Here is a 20,142-nt window from a genome sequence, read left to right on the forward strand (position 1 = left end):
AGAAATGAAAACGATGAAAGGTGAACGTCAGCAACTATTCCAAATTATTTTCTTTCGTATAAACAGTGACTTGAAGATTCATATTATTTCCAACATTGTTATTATTGAAATTGCTTATATTAGATTTTAAATAATCGATAGATTCGAGTGTTTTTTTTTTTTTTGATAATTATATCTTACAAAGTAAATGGAAGAATAAAGAAAATTGGCATTTCAACAGCAACGGATAATAGGAAGAAAATTACTAATAGAAACTTAATAAATCATGAATTTTCATATTTAATATAAATGTAAGCATACATTTGCAAAGCCAATAACATTATTGTTACGAGGAAAATCGACAATCAAGATTTAATTTCAGATCATTATAATAACTATTAAAGGTGTTTTCTACAGGAATCGAAGCAAAATATTTATCGAGACAATGAATTATCTCGTGAATATTTATCTATATATAATCTGAGGAATTATGACATTATACTGATTTTAATGGCAATTTATACTCATCATTACGAATCTCTTTTAATTGTTAGAAATTTATGCTGTTATCTCAAAGCAAATGTAATGTTAATGTAAAAAAAGTCCTATTGGCTTGAAACGAAATCAAATTTTTCGTCTCTAGAAGTACAAGTGTAGACTTCCGGCAGAAAAATGAAGGAATAATTTAAATTTATACATAACCACAGAGTCAGAATTCTAGTTAAATAAATTGTATAGATGAAGGAAGTGAGTGGGGGTAGTTCGAGACACGCACACGTAAACGCCGAAGGAAAATCACCGATTTAAATTTTCGCTAGCCAGTTTGAGTGTAATTATCATCTTGTTAATATAACAGTCGATCGGAATTCCTAATGTGTGCAAGTCACCGAATATAATTTTTTCAACGTAATAGCAAATACTTTTACGCAAAATCTACAATTAGATGATTCTTCATCTCGCTCCGTGTACTTGCATGAAAATTGTAAGTAATATTTACTAAGAATATTTTTAAAATTTATTCTACGCCAATGCATAAAATTTAGGCGTTTATTATTATAATTAAAAAAAAAAAAAGTATATGTTTGTGATGGGCAAAGGTACGATGGCTTTCAAATCACAAATTCTTTGCAATGAATACAGAGTATTTATACGTGAATTAATCATTATTTTATTTGTTCTATTTATATACGTGATTACTTGCGTTTATTATATCTATGCACGTGATTATTTCCATTAATTTTATCATACAATAAGCAATATGTGCATAAAATCTTATAAAATGAAGTATAGTTGATTTCACAAGCTTGTTATTGAGCAGCTTTTATTTACATTTTAATAATTTGTTTACAATATGTTATAAAGTGTACGGTTGTGCTGAAGTAGCACTTGTTAATCAAAATATTTGATTATAAGTATACAATGATGACGCAATAACAAGTATAAAGTAACCGAGGCTAAATTTCCCTAATTCTATTGCCTTATCTATTCTTCAATTGTTAATAGCAATAAAAATCAATTGCTTATTAAAAAATCAAATTGATATTCAAACTTGTTCCAGAAACTTTCTGCTAGTGCGCATTCCCGCATAACTATTTATAAAAAAAAATTGCAGTGGACGTGCAATAACCTGATTTTGAAATGTTTATTCAGTTGTCGAAACATTCTTGTTTCAGTTGCGCTGCGCGAAATCGCGACGTCACCTCAAGGCAACGATAGACGCGTGAGAGCCAAAAGGAACTTCTCGTCCTTCTACGAAGGCGCGGCCCTTACGTCAGTTATATCGTCATTCCGCTGACGTTCAAAAAAGCCCGCGAGCGACAGCTTATATTCGTTCGTACTTGAGTACTTAGTACTCGACAACATAGCGCGTGCATATGTACGCGAACTTAACACACATATGCTTTGAAGCGCGTACGAGGCTGCCATTTTGCTTTTGTTAACTTGTCGGAACGGAATCTGATGGTATAATAACGAATAACATTGGTAGTTTATACACTTAAAGATTTATTAGCTATTTTTAATACTTTTTTTCCACATCTTCTACTTTTTTCTAAAAATTATACTATAATTTTTCTCAACGTCACTAAGCACTTGTTTACTCAATGTTCCGGTAATTATTAGAATTTAACGATACTTCTATTTTATTTTAACCACATGTGGAAATTTACCTATGCTTTATTTTAAATTAACCATCAACGCGGCTAAAAAATAAAGATCGTAACTATCATTTGAATTGATCCAAGTATTTAATTAATATTTTATACGTTTTCATTCTTTATAGTTTCGTACTATCGGTCGTTAAATTCTATAGCAATTATTAACTAAAGTTTATTTACCAAATTATTTACTAAATTATTACTAAATAAGATAATGTGATTGGCCGAATGTATGATACAACAATAAATTTCATTATTTAGCTGTTTGTACGAAATAGTAATTTACGCAAACAACATTACAGATATTCAAAATTCCATGAAAATCTTTCTTAAATTTATCCAATTTTAATGTCAAATCGTCGTGCGTTCATCGTCGCTTTATATTATCGTTTCGACTTCATAAAAGCTTGAAATGAAACATATCCGAAAGTGCTACCGTCACATTCCTATGGAACATTAACTCAAAGTATACACGCATCTATAACACATGTATGACATGTATAACATTTATAGGAGTTCGTACAGGCGGCGACCGCACCTTGTTTGTATTAAGAGACCAGTGGTACCATCTCTCGGGGAAACGCCGTACTTCCTTCTTGATAGCATAGTGCACTTTACTTACTAACCATAACTTATTAACCGTACTCCGTATTTTACATTGCAACATCATAAATATTTATAAATCCATTTTATATGTATGGCCTTAGTTTATAGTTTATATTATTATATACACGTGATTTTCTTTGCTTCAAAAGATCATTCACAATACATGACGATTCTCCTTATTTGAGGATAGAATAAATACATAAGCAGAACGGAAGGACCAGCAGCTAAGATGATCCGATACTTCATAATGTTAAATGACTTAATAATCTTAAGTACTGTAATATCCAATTAAAGTGATATTAGTAAATAATAATATGATACGGATTTTTAAGATATTTAATTGATCTTATTTCACACCAATTAAATTTCTTACTCCATAACTTAGTAATAATATCAACTTATAAAATCCAGTATTTACGAGTAATCTTTTAGATCGGCTTAATTAGCTAATAATATGTCTTTTAATTATTCACAAATTCTTTTATAATTGAATTCAATAGCATGCAGAAACTTATTCAATTAAATTACTTCCTTAACGAACTTTTTTAACACTCAATAAGATTTGCTTCTATAAATGGTATAAATCATTATCTTCGCAAATAAGTTTCATTATTTAGTTATAATTATTGCGAATGTTATATAATATCAATTGTATTTTCACGAAATGTACTTCTCTTAAATAAATATTTTTATAACACAAATATTTATTGCCGGTAATAATGTTGATGGAACAAATTTTTAATATGTTTGAGATACTTTTATAATTCCTTTAATTTGGTAATAAAACAATATGACTAGGTTTATTTGCTTATGCGTATATTGAATAATTAAAATTGATAAAATTAAAAATACATATTATAATAATATAGTAATCATAAAATATTGACAAAAAATTGTTTTGACATTGTAGTTTTACAATAATTGCATAAATGCAGGACGTGTAACTGAGTTTGAATGATTCGATGATGAAATTATTATATGCATCTACGTTCTAAGATGGGTAATCAAATCTTAGTACCCGTATATTTTCCTGTACTCCAGACTGATTGTGTTCCAAATAGATTATTGAATTCAAAGTTTGAAGCATGCAACGATAGTTCAGATAATTTATACGGAACAAAATAATATATGCACGACTTAACGTGAAAGTGTCGTTCATATATAAATATTATAAAGCGTCATACGAGCAAATGATATTGAAAGGATACTAGAATAGTATTTTATTTTATATAACGAATGCAGCTTTTTGTTTAGTTTTCGTCACTTTCATTAACCACGTTTATACAAACTGGTTGTATAATAAATGTAACTCTATATTTTTTAATTAGAAAGCTATTCGGATATATTGTATAGCAACTTACAATTAATCTGGAATATTATTAATTATCTTAAATAACTTTTAAAATACTATCAGAAATTGTAGTACTTTTAAATAATATATCAAATATAATTATATATACGTGTTATATTTAAAACTTTAATTACGCAATATGTTTCCACATAAAAGTATTCTAAGATTAAATTATAAATCTCTTGAAAAATCAAAAATAATTAATAGATAAGAGTTAGTATGTGATTAAAACATTCATCTAACAACATAAGCAAATGTTGACGTTAGATGTTTATATGTTGTACTTACTATTCTTCAACTAAATATAATCTTTCAGTATCATTAGGTAAAATAATCTCAAACAAATGAAAGTTTTAAGATTTTTATCGTAATAATTATTCAAATTTTCAACTGTAACGTTACGTGAGAAAACTCTTTAGTCAATAATAGTAAGGAATTTACATTAAATCATTTTAAAAAATTTACTATCGAAATATTCTTTAGGTACTGGATTTAATAATAATATCAGAAAATAATATACAATATAATATTTATCCTTAATGCATCATTGATATCACTTATAAACTATTGGAAATATTATAAAAACAAAGTATATTAGATTATAATTTTGTAAACAATTTAATCTTAATAATTTTATATTCAAACAATTTTTATAGTTTTCGATCAATGAATTTTCAATTCATATTTTATGACCATGAATATGTCAGATAAAACTTAATTTTTTCAACAAACGTTTTGAAGCGGATCATTTTTTTTTTTTTTTTAAACTGAGCTCAAAAAGTATCGCGAAAAATATAAATTTTTTCTTTACTTATTTCAAATTAAATAATAAATTTCTAATGTGTATACATTATGTTTAAATAAATGTTTTTAATTATAAAAAAATTATACGTATTGTGCATTACAATCTATAATTAGCTATATCTACTTTTTCATAATCAAATATATTAAAATAAAATATTGAACATCATATTATTGAATTTTTATACATACAAATAATATAAGTTATAGATTTTATTAATTTATTATTATGTAAGCCAATATCGTTGGTTGTACGAGAAATTAAAAAAGTGTTAATGTATTTGTTATTCAAATGCATGGATAACGTTAGTGCACAATTGTTAATAACTTCTTTTTAATAAGATTTAATTTACAAAATTTTTCAAACAATTATTTAATATAGTATAAAAGTTAAATAAATTTGTAGTCAATTTCGAGAAAATTTCACTTAAAGGTAAAAATTCAAAAAAACGAAATGATTTTATTATCGCTTTAATATTTTATTTATCTAGCCAATATTAATCGATCATAATCGTATGAAATCGATGTTTAAATATACCACGCGTAAACAGCGCTTTCCACAAGTCTCATACATGCGCTAATAATATAAGAAATTGTTGCATATTCACTACTTTGCGACTGCGCTTCACGATTCACGTGCGCACACGACATGAATTATTCAATTATTCCTCCTGAGATTCGTGCCCGACGAAACGTGCGTTTTATTACATCATTCGAGATCGAACGCGGAAAACGCGGGCACGCAACCGTAACATTTTTGAGACTGATGGGGAGAGAAATAGCTGACGAAGTTCTCACTTGACAGTGGGATAAGTGGCTTCGACGCCTTCCTGTTCTCCGCTCCGATCATCCATTCGCACTCGGGTTTTCCGCGTTTCCCAGCTTCCCCGCGAGTTTCTAATATGTATGCATATAAATTCTACTCAGCTCATTTTGAGTAATATTTTTTTACTATATACACTTTATGGGTTAACACTGATACCATCATTGATATCATGCATCTGAGCATATTCACTGTACACGCTCATTCAATTACTGTTCAATTACTTCATAATGAATTGTTAAACGGTATTACATTGTAATTAATTCTTTCTTGAGTTAGCTGATCCAAGGGAATGTGGGAAACATAAAATTTTATAACGTGAGGTATTGTAGCTGCTTATTTTGTCATTGCAATTAAATAATCAATAATGAGAAAATACTTTGGCACATTGTATTTAAGCAGATTTAACAATGATTTTTGGCCATCATTTTTCTTATTAAAGCAAAATTATGTTAAAATGAACATTGGACTAAAAATTCGACGTTTACCTAAAAAATGTAAAAAAAAAAAAAGTATTATAATTGTAGTATAATACTAATTAAAAATTTGAAATCCAGAAATTCTTATTTAAGCAATTACACAACTATGGATTTGATAATATCAAACATCCATTTATTAAAATCTGTTTAAAATAAAGTCGAAATTTTATAATTAATCTTTTATCTGAAAAATCAATTTTGGTTCGACAAACATTAAATACATAATATTTTTTTAATGTTTTTGTGATTTATATAAAATACGGATGATGAATTATTTAATGATTGACTGTAACATTAATGCAGTCGATTTTAAAATGAAAAATAGGGAAATTAAACATTAAATTTAATAGAAAAAATATAAAATATTTTTTAAACTATCATACACTTTTAATGCTTTGAATGTAATGTATTATGCGGTGAATACAAAAATGTTGCATTTTTATTTGAAATTCTGTAAAATATATTTGTTGATTCTATATATTTGCCCATAATTTTGAACTGATGAAAAATGAAATAATTAGATGATTAGTTTTGCAATATGCATACAAATGTTACCATTATGTATGTGATTTAAAAAATAAAAAATACTTTACAATTTTAATATTCTCTGTGTTTTAGATTTACAGATTTTTGAGTAATTAATTTTTTTCATATTCGCTTAAATGAAATCATATTATAATTTGGCTAATTGATGCATTTTGACATATTCTCTATTATTTTATTATATTATAAAATTATTATATTGTATATATTTCAGCTAAAAAGTATTTTTATAAATTATTTGAACTACTAAATAATTACACTTTATATATTATATTTAAATGTATAAAAAAAAAATATTAAAATGTGTTGAAACTGTAGTATACATACTGAAAATATAAGTGAGAACTGTATTAGTTAATAAAAATATTGTAAGGTTACTATGCAATTTTGTAAGGCTTAACAAAAAATTCGTTTTTATATTTATATATTATCTTTAAATTTGATTATACCAATGATCAATAATATAAAATATTGATAATTATAAATTCGTTTATATATATATATATATATATATATATATATATATATAATATTTTGAAAACAATCATATTTCGATGTAAAAATTTATCATAAAATATCATTCAGTAAATATAATAACAAATATATCATCAAATTATTTGTAATGTGAAAAAAAGATTTTCATAAAAAATAGTTTATAATTTTGAATACATATATGTTTAATTGAAAATTCAATTAATTTGATTATAATGTTAAAAATAAAAAACGTTATCATATTTTTATTCTATTAATATATGCTTACTGCCGTTTATATATTATTCGTCTAATATGTTGATAAATGATTTACTATAATCTTCGATACAAATTCTAACGGACTTTACATGTTAGTAATAATAACATTTCGATATAATTATGAAACAAATATTAAAATAAATATGATTTATATGTAATTGAGTTTTTTTATTGAGAAAAATTAGGCATTATTTCACACAAAAATATTCAAATAGAAAGCTATTGTATAACATTCGTGAATATACTCTTGAGTTTTTTCTCTTCCAAACTGCACCCAACAGGCGTTTCTGATGGAAATACTTGCTCGTCGTTTTCAGCTATCCAAAGTATCACTAAAGAAAATTGACTGATTGAAATTTCTTTGACGAAATGTAAAAGAATTGAGAATATTCATTCTCAAATGATTCTTTCTATGCATGTATCGTTGGACATTGAAATTTGAAGTAGACAATATGAATAAATTATTTAAAAAAAAAAAAGTATTGCGTGATAATTCAACTGCAATGGAATTCCAACGTAGTGTATATGACGTGAGGTCAGATAAATATATATATTCTAAAAATTTGCGAAAATGAAAGATTTTGTAGCTGGGATTTTATAAAACAATAGCAATTAATTAGACTTTAATATAATTTTTATGTAAAAGGCAGTATTTAATATTATTTTTTAAATTACTTACTACTTATTATATATTAATTTAAAATGTCCAAAGTTCACGACCCTCGAATAACTCGGCATCTTTCAACCCACAACGTAACAATGGATTCTTTATAATCAGTTCGATTTTATATGAACACTAAAGAATTTTAACTTTTTCTTCGGTGTCATCTTCGTTATAATTCTATTAAAAATCTATACTTTTTAAATGCAAGTTATGTAATAATATAATATTTTTAAGGTTATTTTTTTTAAGTCTATTATTCATTAGTAAACCAAAAAACAGGTTAAAAGTTGCTTAAAAATATAATTTAAATGTATCAATAGAGTAAAATAAACTAAGCAGATACGCAGAATTTAGTAAAACTCATTTATAGTAATAGTTTCTTAATTTTCATTATAAATATGTTACTCCTACATAGTATGTATTACTCTTTTTAAACAAAATAATTGTTATAAACTGTAAATAATATAAATTCCACTTCTTTATACTCAACTTTTGTTCATTTATCGAAAAGATGTTTTTCTTATGAAAGTAGATAACATGATAAAAATTTTCAAACATAAAATTACAAGATTTAAATATATCATGTATTCAATATTAACAATGTAATACATCCATAAATATATAATTAATTAATGAGTAAATAAGGAGCAAGGATTTTATAAGGACATCGATTATTTACGCCTACATTTCTTATATTTGGCAGTCATTTGAGTCATTTTGAAATTGTAATATTTAATATTTAATAAGTATAAAGTATGAAACAATAATATTGAGAGCAAGGAAGTAACTGTTCCGAATTCTCGCCAAGTATTTAAATCATTGTAATTTCTTTTGCAATTCAGAAAATAGATTATTACAAATATTATTCTGTTTATTTATCAATATTTTATAATTCACCTGCTAATCAAAATAATTGAAAATTCAAATATTTATAAAGTTGTAAAGTATACTTCATTTTCATGAATCAACCCCATAGTTCTTAAATAAACGCCAGGAGAAAGATTATGATATTGCACAGATAACTCTACGTAAGATTAATTACAAGTCTAGCAAGCCAAGTACAACATACATGAGTAACTTTAATAAATACTCCCCTGTACATACAAATTCTGGAATATTATATAAGCGAAATAAAAACGTATATGAGGTTCCAGTATAAGTCAGAGCATTTACACAGAAGATGTTTAATGCCATCAAAATCTTGAAAACTAAAATTAATTATTAATGATTTGAATAAACTATTGATTATTCATATTAAACACAGGGATAAAATCTAAATTCTACGATTCTCGTGGCATAATAATTTTTAACAGTCATTGCGCTAGCGAGTAGCGTTAACTACATCTCACAATATCTATTATGATCTACAAAATGATTTATTAGGAGTCGAAATTATCCCCCTTGAACATAGATCCGTGCCGTCACAATTCACAACGTAGAGTAAAATAAAATTCAATCAAGATGCAGAGAAAAAGGGAGAGACCGCTTAGGTCCAATCCCATTACGCGGAGATCGATGTGCCCTACGGGCTCATAATATTTGGCAGATAAGGGACAAGCGGCGTAACCAGAGCCGATTTACCCATGGCACAACGTCTCCCTCTGACGGAGATATCCAGGTTCACCTCGGAAGCAGCAGCGGAATCATCTTATCTTGTTGTTTCCGGTCCAACGACTCGGAAATGCGTAATAGATGAGGAAAAGAAGAAGCCGCGTTGCAACTATGACGACGATGTGCGGAGTACTGCAAAACTAATTTCTCCATTGTGTTTTACTCCTTCTTTTTCTCTTACTTCATTTTTGCTGCGTTTTGTTTTCGCATCCAAAGTGTTTTTATCTCGCTCCTTTCCATATTACAAAATGCACCCTCCTCTTCACATTCTCCTCGCAATCGCTCACACACTATCACGCTCCTCTGTCTGTCTGTCTGTCTGTCTCTCTCTCTCTCTCTCTCTCTCTCTCTCTCTCTCTCTCTCTGTAGGCGAAAAGTCAAACGAGTGCACGATGCGAGTCTTCGCGGGCCATGACAGTAGCAGAGAATTGAAAAGGTTAAAGGAACCGAATGGTGTTGGAAAGCAGAGAGAGAGAGAGAGAGAGAGAGAGAGTCGTAGAGCTTGCAAATGTAATAACGACTTAATGAGCAGCTTCGAAGAAAGCTCATAAATAAAGCACAACGTTATATCTAACTCATACTTCGTATATAAAATATGTCAAACGTGTGTATACATACGTAAGTGCGTTGACAGTCGTCTCAAGTTTACGGGAATATGTCTGCATAGAGTATGTGCATACACGTGCGCGTATGTTGACATAGACAATGAAAAACACGTAATAATCAACTGAGGTGTATCTTTTATAATACAGTTGTTTGCTATGAACATTGTTTGACTACGTTTTATATGGCTTTCCATGTTCAGGAAAAAAAATCACACATCTTGTTGTACTTTCTTACATAAACTATCTCTTTTATTTGATAACATTATTATGAGCGTATTTTGTTCTTTTGAAGTTTAAATAACTTATTGTAATAAAAAACATAAAGTTTACATTAATATAAAATTGAAACACACGTATCAATTAGTCTAAACGATTTAAAAGAATAATGATAGAATAACATTAATAACATAGTTTTTTACAATGTTATTCATTAAAAGGAATATATATTAAAAGCAATAAAATATTTTTGAATTTATGATATGGATATATATGATATTTATGATAGAGATAATATGAACTTTCGTATTTCATTGCTAATTGCTGAAACTATAAGTCGTATGCTAAATCTAATTCTTAATGTACTTTTACAGCTAAATACATGTTCAATTGCTCATGCTTTTACTAACTTTTTATTTCCCTGTACTAATTTGATTTTACACTTTTTTCTATTACAAAAGAATTATTGATATTTAAATTATATCAATTTATTTAGGTAAAAAAAATATATATATATATTAATCTATGACATATTATTCTATAAATTTCAACCAAATTTATATTCCTACAATTAATCTTTTGCAATTAAGAATTTTCAATTTAATGCTTTATATACTCGTCACATGCGACATGTTCCTTAATTAGCTACGAATTCGATAAATAAAATATAAATTATGCACAATTTGTTATCAAAGCCAAGTTTTTGAATTTCGAATCATTAATCAAATGAGCGCACAAAGCTTACAAATGCTGTTGGATTTTTATCTTCAAAAAGTGTGTAAAAGAAAGGCAGGATGGCAAGAAGGTCTCTCCCTCTTCAAAAATACTAATGCATACAGAAGCACTAAAGAAGCAAACATCCGAGCCATTCTTCGGTGCAGAAACCAGTATCAGTTATTATCAGCCATATACCTGGCATTTTTTTATGGCTGCACATTCATATTAACGAGCGAAAAAAAAACTCTGTATAGCGGCGTAAAGATGAATCCGCGCCAATGAATCCATCATACGACATATCGTAGACAGCGCTGCAACGATCATTACCTTCTTCCCTTCTTTTCCATACAATAATATCACTGTTAAGTGCACTAACACACAATTCGTATGTTGTACGGGCATAATTAATGTTGGATTGTTATTTCTCTTTATAAGGTTCGCACAAAACAGTAATACATGCATGCGATATTTTATTTCCGAAATTCATATTGGTATCTAGCGCTTCCTACCACTAACTTTTAAACAAAGTCATTTTTTTATTTTTTAAAATTTATTTCTACTTTATTGCTTTATATTATTATTCTTCCTATAATTAACAAAATTTATATATTCGTTACCAGTATTATGTATAATCAATTTAACTTATTCAGTAAAATATGTCTGAGCTGTATTATCTAAAATTTCATTCTATTACAAATTTAATAATAATATTTAATAAAAAGATACGAAAAATGCATCTATAGATAACTGCTCTTAATTAATTTAAGAAAATCAGTTTCTAAATATTTATAATATGCGATTTATAATATTGTAAAAGTGAATTAGAATAGGATGTAATTGATAAGTATAGTACATAATACGTAACACTATACGCATAGGTGACAATTTATATAAATTATTATGAATTATTGAAATAGAATTGAAATTTCAAAATTATATATAAATATTCAAATCAATTAGTCATATTCTTTCAAATTTCATAAATTGAAATTATCAATATTTGATCAACATTTTTGGAAAAGCTATATTTTACACATCTTTTTTCAAAATTTATTCCCACTTGTGTATCATTTTATCACTTTTTAATATAATTAAATACTGCGTTAAAAAATGTATTTCAATCAAGAGAAAATACCTCCACAAATCTAACAACCTAAAATGAAGTAATTTTCATATAAATATAATCTTAATTTCTGAATGAAACATTTCATTTATTGTTCATTCTTTCAATTATTAACAGAAGTTAAATTACTTTTTAGTTCATTTACATTAATAAACATGTACATTAATTTATTTGTATGTATAATCCAATGATTTATGTTATTTCCAAGATGATCCAATTGATACTACAGAAATTAATTTGACATATTTTCAATTATGTAAAAAAATTGCATGATAAACAAAAGTTGTTCATAAAAAATTATCTTCAAATCATCAAACAAATTGCATCTACATATACTGCATATAAAAACATCATTATCTTATACAAGTAATTTTGTGGCATAAAAATTACAATCTCGTTTATTTGATGATATAACTTTTCTTATAAAGCCATCACTTTCAAAATTAAGCTTCCATTAAATAAATAATCTAAATTTACACTTCTCTGATGTTTTTGAATGCTTTATTCGCTATTCAAAATACTAATGATAGTATCCTGTGTCTATTTTTTATATATATCCATTAATAAAAATGTAAGGATTCTGAAGATTTTAAAACCCAACACTCCGTAAAAAAAAATAAAAAATATAAATTTATATATATATATATATATATATATATAATTAAACAATATATATTAACTGATTAAAATATTAGGATAAAAATTTTCTAGAATAATGAATACGTTCACAACGTTATTACTTATTGATAAACAAAAATGACTAAAAAGCAAGATACTTTTTCAGTATTTAAAAAATTAAAAACGTCATTGAATGTTAGTAAGTTGAATTTAATTTTCGCTGATAATCGGATGATGTTCAATCGAAGCTGATGATTTTATTATGTTAGAAATATTTATATTATCCTAGAGCTATATCAAATCCACACTAAGTTGATAAAATATTTATGACATAAATCGTCTGCATCATCCTCCACCTCATTTCATGCATGTTTTCGTAGTAGTCAGCTCTCACGTGTCACTGATTTCACTGCCACCCAATAGAAGAGATAGGGAGCCCACTCAGTATGATGTTGCTGTTGCTTCCATTAAAATTTATAGCTATTTTATTACGTAAAAGGTCAGAGAGGTTCGTTAAAAAGTAATGTTACTAAATATGCTGTCAATTCTGTTACTGTATTATGATATATTACTATATATAATATAAATATTTAACGAAATGGCCAATTAATCGAAATTTATAAAAAATATTGAGATATTTATTCGTTCCAAGAATATCACCATTAATAACTTCAATGTGTCGGAATATCAAATCTCAGTCTCGACACTTGATAAAATTAAAGCTCTTTTGGTGCTAACACTATTATAAAACAAAAGAAGACAAAGAAAACAAAAGAATTGGCTAGAATGAAAATTAAAAAATCTTAATTTTTTATAAGAACTTTCGCTATAATACTTGTATATTGATATTTTTAATGTAGATTATCCTAACGTATTTTCGTATTTACTTTTATCGTAATTTAATATAAATATTTGATATATCTAATCTTTGTTGTTAATAAAGTTTCATGAAATATGAAAGTTAATGAAAGGAGTTTTAGTAAGCAATAATAATTTGTAATTAATATTTTGAATAATTCTAATTTAAAAATTCTATAGTATAAAAACACTGTGTACAATAATTAATCAACAGTAATTAATGCAGAAATAATTAATAATTAAACATATAAATAAGCTTGAGAACCATATACATGAATCTACAGGTAATCGGACGTTGTTATCGCTATCCTCTGATATTTCTGAGGTATAATAATTTCAAAGGATGTTCAAACATTGTCTCTACAATAAAGGAAGCATATTTTAAAAATAAAAAGTATTTATTTAAAAGCTGGCATTAAAGATTTAATAAGAATTAATTGTAAAATTAATCATTGTATATCATCAATTTCTAGTTGCATCTGCAATTTATAGTTGCATCAAGAACTTTGAGACATAATATGGTTGCCGTGATCTTTCTAGTCCAAACGAAGCAGCTTTACGCTAATCATATAGATTAATACCACACACAACTATTGTAGTCACTGAAACTCGTGTATAGTAATCTCATGAATTATAATATATATATGAATTAAAATAAAAATTTAATATAGAATATGTGAAATATTCAATTATTTTAAATCCAATTATTTTGGAGTAACGTACTTAGCGTGTCAAACTGTAAAGAAATTTTAACTTAAAACTTGTATTAAATTTTGCATATAATCGCTTCCGGATATATATGCATTCATTTCACTGTATAAGTAAATTAAGAAACCATAATATCTACGTACGAAAATTATTAATAACATAAACTTATATTAATTTTAACAACGCCAAACAACAATTACACACAACAAGTTTCTCAACTCCGTGAACAAGCTCACTGCGCATGGAAGTAATAAAACATAATAAAATACATGGAAAGGCAAGATGAACATAAAATAAGAAAGAATGGCAGATAGAGAGGAAGTCAGTGCGTGAATAAGCGAGAGAAAGTCTTAATAACGTTAAGAATTGTCGGGCGAATTTATCGATTGGAGATATTGACATAAAATCGCCAATACATTTCTATTAAATTTTCTGCCCATTATATAGACACAAAAATAAATTGTGTTTCCAACGTTTCGATAATTAATTTCTAAAGATCTAAGAAAGTACTATGATTTTAAACTTTCTCTATTACATAACAAGACATTTGCATTATAGACATTGCTGTATAAAAGTATCTTTTGGTAATATGAAAAGTATATTGTTTCTCTTACACTCAAGCACCTTTGTAACCAGTACACCACTCAATTTACTATGCCACATGCCGTCCACTATTCATCACAGCGCCATTAGCTTCTAAAACAAGCTTAAAAGTTGCTTTTAGATCTTAATAATAAACACAAGGGATAATGAAACGAATAAACAAGAGGAACGAGTCAAATTTTTTCTTACATTACATTGTATGTTATATGTATACGTTTGAATGTATAGATCTTTTTATGTTACTGTATCGCTAAACCTATGCACATTTCATACAACAAAATTCTTTCTTTGGTTAAAGTGACATTATAATTAACAGAAGTTTTTTCAAAATTATTCCAATTGATGCATGATTTAAAAAATATATGCACAAATAATGATCACACTTACAAAATAATCTGAAAGCTTTTAATTATTTTATATGTATCATAATAAATTTTATAATAGCTTAAAAAAAAACAAATTTAGTAAATTATATTTATTTATCTCTTCTTAGCTTATCGTATTAAAAACATACTATTAAATAAATTATATGTTAAATAGATTATAATTATATTAAAAAAATATATAGTTCACGTATACTTTAAGCTTTTTAAACGAATCATGAGAATACTTAAGATAATTATTTGTATTAATAAAAAATATCTTCATTCTCAATGGCATAAAATAATTCCTTTTATTAATAAATAATTATTGGCATATTACTATTTTAGAATGAAAATGGATGAACCAATAGATAATTTCGTAAAAATATCTGAATCGAAGGAGGAACAAATCTAGTCCACTGATATTTTAGATGATAATACTACAATAGACATTTTGAATGATGATTGCTTAACATATATCTTTCAATTCCTATCAATAACCGAAAGAGTTAGAGTGGAAAGAGGTATATATCGTACATTATGAAGTCTACGTTCAAATAATCTAAGTATAAAGAGCCCCTTTCATTAAATTTGTTTTAGTTTGCAAGCGTTGGCAAAAAGTCAGTTGGAGTTCATGGGATAATTGTAAGGTATTAAATATGTCTAAGATAATATGGGGACTGAGTGCATACAATGAAAAATTAATAAAAAATATATAAAAGACCTTGAATTTTTTTGATATCTAGAGGAATTTTTAGTAATTGGAAAACGAATTGAATCATTTTGTCCAAATCTTCAATCCATTGATCTTCTAGAAGTTTCTAACTTAATAATAACAATTTAGCAAATAACTGTACCAATATTAGTAAGCTATGCTTACGCAATACCATTGATCAATGTGATGAAGAATTGTCACAACTATGCTAACGAAATAAAAAGCTTAAATTTTTTAAATTTATTAACGAAGATAAATTAAACAGCGGAAAATGTTTACTGCATTTACTAGCTGATTCTCTTTAAATACTAAAAATTATTAGTAATAATATTTTTGCTTATTATTTTAATAAGGTATGTAATTTAAAAAATTTACGATAATTAATAGAAGCAAAGTTCGTGAAAAGACACTTAAATACTTTAGTTTAAAAAAATAATAGTATACATTTTCTAAAATTTGAGACTTTATTTAATCATTTTTAATAGATACCCAAGGAAATTATAAATTTATTATTTAAATAAAAATCTTTCATAAAAAAAGTTCATATTTCTATACATATAATGCACGATACAAATCTCTAAAATGTTTGTTAATCTTCCTTTTTATAAGAATACATTAAAAAACTATATAGAATGTACGAACCAATTTAGTATTACAATGTTTATTGTAATAATAATAAATACAGGATTTAAACATAAAATTAAATATATAATTCGCTTAATGTAATAAATTAACCAGGGCCACAAATTATGGAAATAACATTACTTGTTAAATCATAAAAATGATCGAAATTAGAGAGTATTACCAACACAACACGATCTGCTTCATTATTTAATGTGTATTGTATCAATAAGAAATTATTTAAACGCAACAAATGTAAAAATGAAATCTAAAAAATAATTTTAATTATTAGAAAATCTAATTTAACATAATTCAATATTAGTTCATTTATCATTAGATCAATTTTAATTAATAATCAGTTAATGGAATAAAGCTATCTTCAATTCAGTTTTTTTCATTAACAGGCTATTGGAAAACTGAAAAACTTATCAAAACTTTCTTTAGACCTCTGTTATAATTTAAACAATGATTCTATAGACGAAATTCAAGCTAACAAAATATACAAATGGGTGGTTGTCTAGGTCAGGTGAAATCATTCAATTCTATAATTAAATAATCTTACAACAGCAGAATTTTCTTATGATAATTATCTTAATGATGAATTTTTAGTTTCTCTAACTAAACAATGTAATAAATTATCTTATGTAGATATTATCGGTAACAAAATAATACATTAACATATATTACATTACATTACATTACATTGATACATAACTAATTTTAATAAAATCGATTTTAACACACACATTGATGTTTTCAGGGTGTAAAGTAATCGATATCGGCGTTTCTTCAAAAATATAACTAATAACTGCTTTTTATAACTTATACAAATATTTGAACGTTTAGAGTTACTCAACACATATTATTGCAAAATTTATAATTCAGCAATTATGAGAGCAGTAACAAATAATAAGAAGAGAACAAATAATATCATTTTAAAAATTTACGTGCGAGGAACGTGAATAAAAAGGAAAAAAATGAAAGATTTATCCTCGTTGTTACAAATAATTTATACTCGTAGGTACTGCAAAGATTACATGAATTGAAATTGTAAAAATTATCATTATTAATGTAAGAATATTTTTATTTATAAATCTCAATTATAAGCATGTAAAATACGATAGGTTATGGTTGAATATCATTTGTTCGTAATGAAAGTTGCTTAATAATATCACGAATTGCTGTTTATGAAAATTGCAGAATAAATTTTTTTACATTAATCAAAGAATAACTTAAGTATATTAATTATATTACTATTAAAAGCTAAAGTACTTAGATACTATATGATGAGTTGACGAATGAATGACGTTCGTAAAAAAGTATTATTATGTTTTAATTAAATTGTTAATCATAAACGATACTCAATAACATATGTTTTCGTTTGTGTAAAATGTATGTATCGTTGTATTAATTAATATAATTACGTTTTTGATATTATATATATATATATATATATATATATATATATATTAGCATTCTAAAATGAGAAATATTTTAGTGAAGTAGGGGTTATTAAGTTGCAAAATAAAAAAGATTTTGTTAAAAATTATTTGACTTCGTCATTCATAAATAGTTAAGTAAAATTAATTTAAAATACAAATTAATTGCTTTTACTATCCAATTATTAATATAGATTACAAGTATAATTAAGTAAAATTGTGCCAAATATGAATTGTGCCAGATTATAAATTAAAACTATCCTAGACTTTATTTAATTTAAATTTTATATTTACTTCAATATATTATTGATAAAACATTCATAGTTTACCATCTAATATATATTTAATTCGTATTTCATGAAATAAGTAACAAATATCCAATACTAAATTAGCTTCTTATACTTATACCATTACTTTTATTATCTTTTCCTGATATCTTGTTATTGCTTCATTATCCTATGTGATAATGAAAACAATTTACAGCAATCGAAATCAATTTGAAAAAATTCATACTCTCATTAGTTATCATAACTATATAATAAAATCGTAATAATGTGATTAAGATAATTAAATTTCATAACAAGCTAAAAAATACTTTATGTACTGTTCGGGATTGATGCAGTCCCATGAATTTCAAACGACAGAAAGGTAATACCCGCTGTCCGGCGTACAGCATGTGCGCCTAGACTGGCACGCACGTGCGGACCGGGACGCGCACTCGAGCGAATGTTTACAAACAAAACTCGGCAAGTCCGAGCAAGTTTTACGACCCGAAATCTAATATACTATAAGATCACACAAGGGTATTACGCCTACTTTTCTCTCGTCGAACATATCGAAGGTTCGAGATTTTTCCTTTGACGCCTCGTGTAGGAATTAGTGCAACAACGACGATGCCTTTGTTACCAGCTAAGTGAGCCGCCGCGTGGCTATATAAGGGACACTCTCTCGCTGAAAATCCCTCTCGCTGAAAGCCTCTTGCTTGCTAACCGGCTCCTTTGCCGAACCACCCTCGCTCAACTGCGCTTGCGGCTAACATCTTGCCCTGATCCGACAGCAGTGACACCGACCATAGTGGACCGATCTAACCATCTACCAGTAGAAGCCATGGAACGGTCGGTATTTTCAGCAGAGCCACCACGGAACGAACGATCAAGCCTTCGCTTCGTGCGCGTATTCAAAAGGCTCATTGTATAATATCACTTCGCGTTCACTCAAGTGCTCAATTGCCGCTTAGTCTTTTCAATATACTGTGAAGACGACGCGTGGCCATATTTTCGGCAGCATAGTTAAGAATACACGCGTGCATAAGAATAAGAAATCGGCAGATTAGATAGTGATTACAGTGAAGCCAATGGAATAATAATCAAAGGGAATATTAATTAAACAGCAATCAACAGACTTTCTCAGCACTTTACAAAGGTACCTATTTTATATTAATAAATAAACTAGTCACATCTAGCACAAGAAAACCTGGGCAATTTCGTATCCCCTGAAGCAGTCGACAAGTGATTAGCACGTGGTCGTGCATTCTCTGAAATAGTCACCAGGTGACGAGCACATGATCGTGCATTCTCTAAATAGTCAACTGAATGAGGCAACAAGTCAAGGCCAGACTTCAGTATATCGACTGATTAACAATACGGACATTTTCAAGATATCCTTAAGATTTCTAAGGTTTATAATAAATGATACTTGCATGTGACTAGCTCTTCTACCGTTCCCCTAAAATAATTAAAGACACAATTGATTACGTAATATATTCCATTAAACATCTTACACCATATCAAGTAT

General features: G+C 26.9%; 1 protein-coding gene across 2 annotated transcripts in view; it reads left to right on the forward strand.

The window, feature by feature from the left end:
• Window positions 1–806: 806 nt before the first annotated feature.
• The window catches only part of LOC105364277 (F-box/LRR-repeat protein 13-like), a 23,121-nt gene continuing 3,785 nt past the window's right edge, over window positions 807–20,142 (forward strand). Inside the window, exon 1 of one of the 2 annotated variants that reach the window (XM_011502164.1) lies at window positions 807–961. The gene's annotated coding sequence lies outside the window, so the exon portion shown is untranslated. Of the gene's footprint in view, window positions 962–16,177; window positions 16,224–20,142 lie in introns of those variants that run through there. The other variant, XM_011502165.1, reaches the window with a different exon arrangement.

The sequence above is a fragment of the Ceratosolen solmsi genome, unplaced genomic scaffold (assembly GCF_000503995.2).
Source record: "Ceratosolen solmsi marchali unplaced genomic scaffold, CerSol_1.0 scaffold31, whole genome shotgun sequence".
NCBI classification, from domain to species: domain Eukaryota; kingdom Metazoa; phylum Arthropoda; class Insecta; order Hymenoptera; family Agaonidae; genus Ceratosolen; species Ceratosolen solmsi.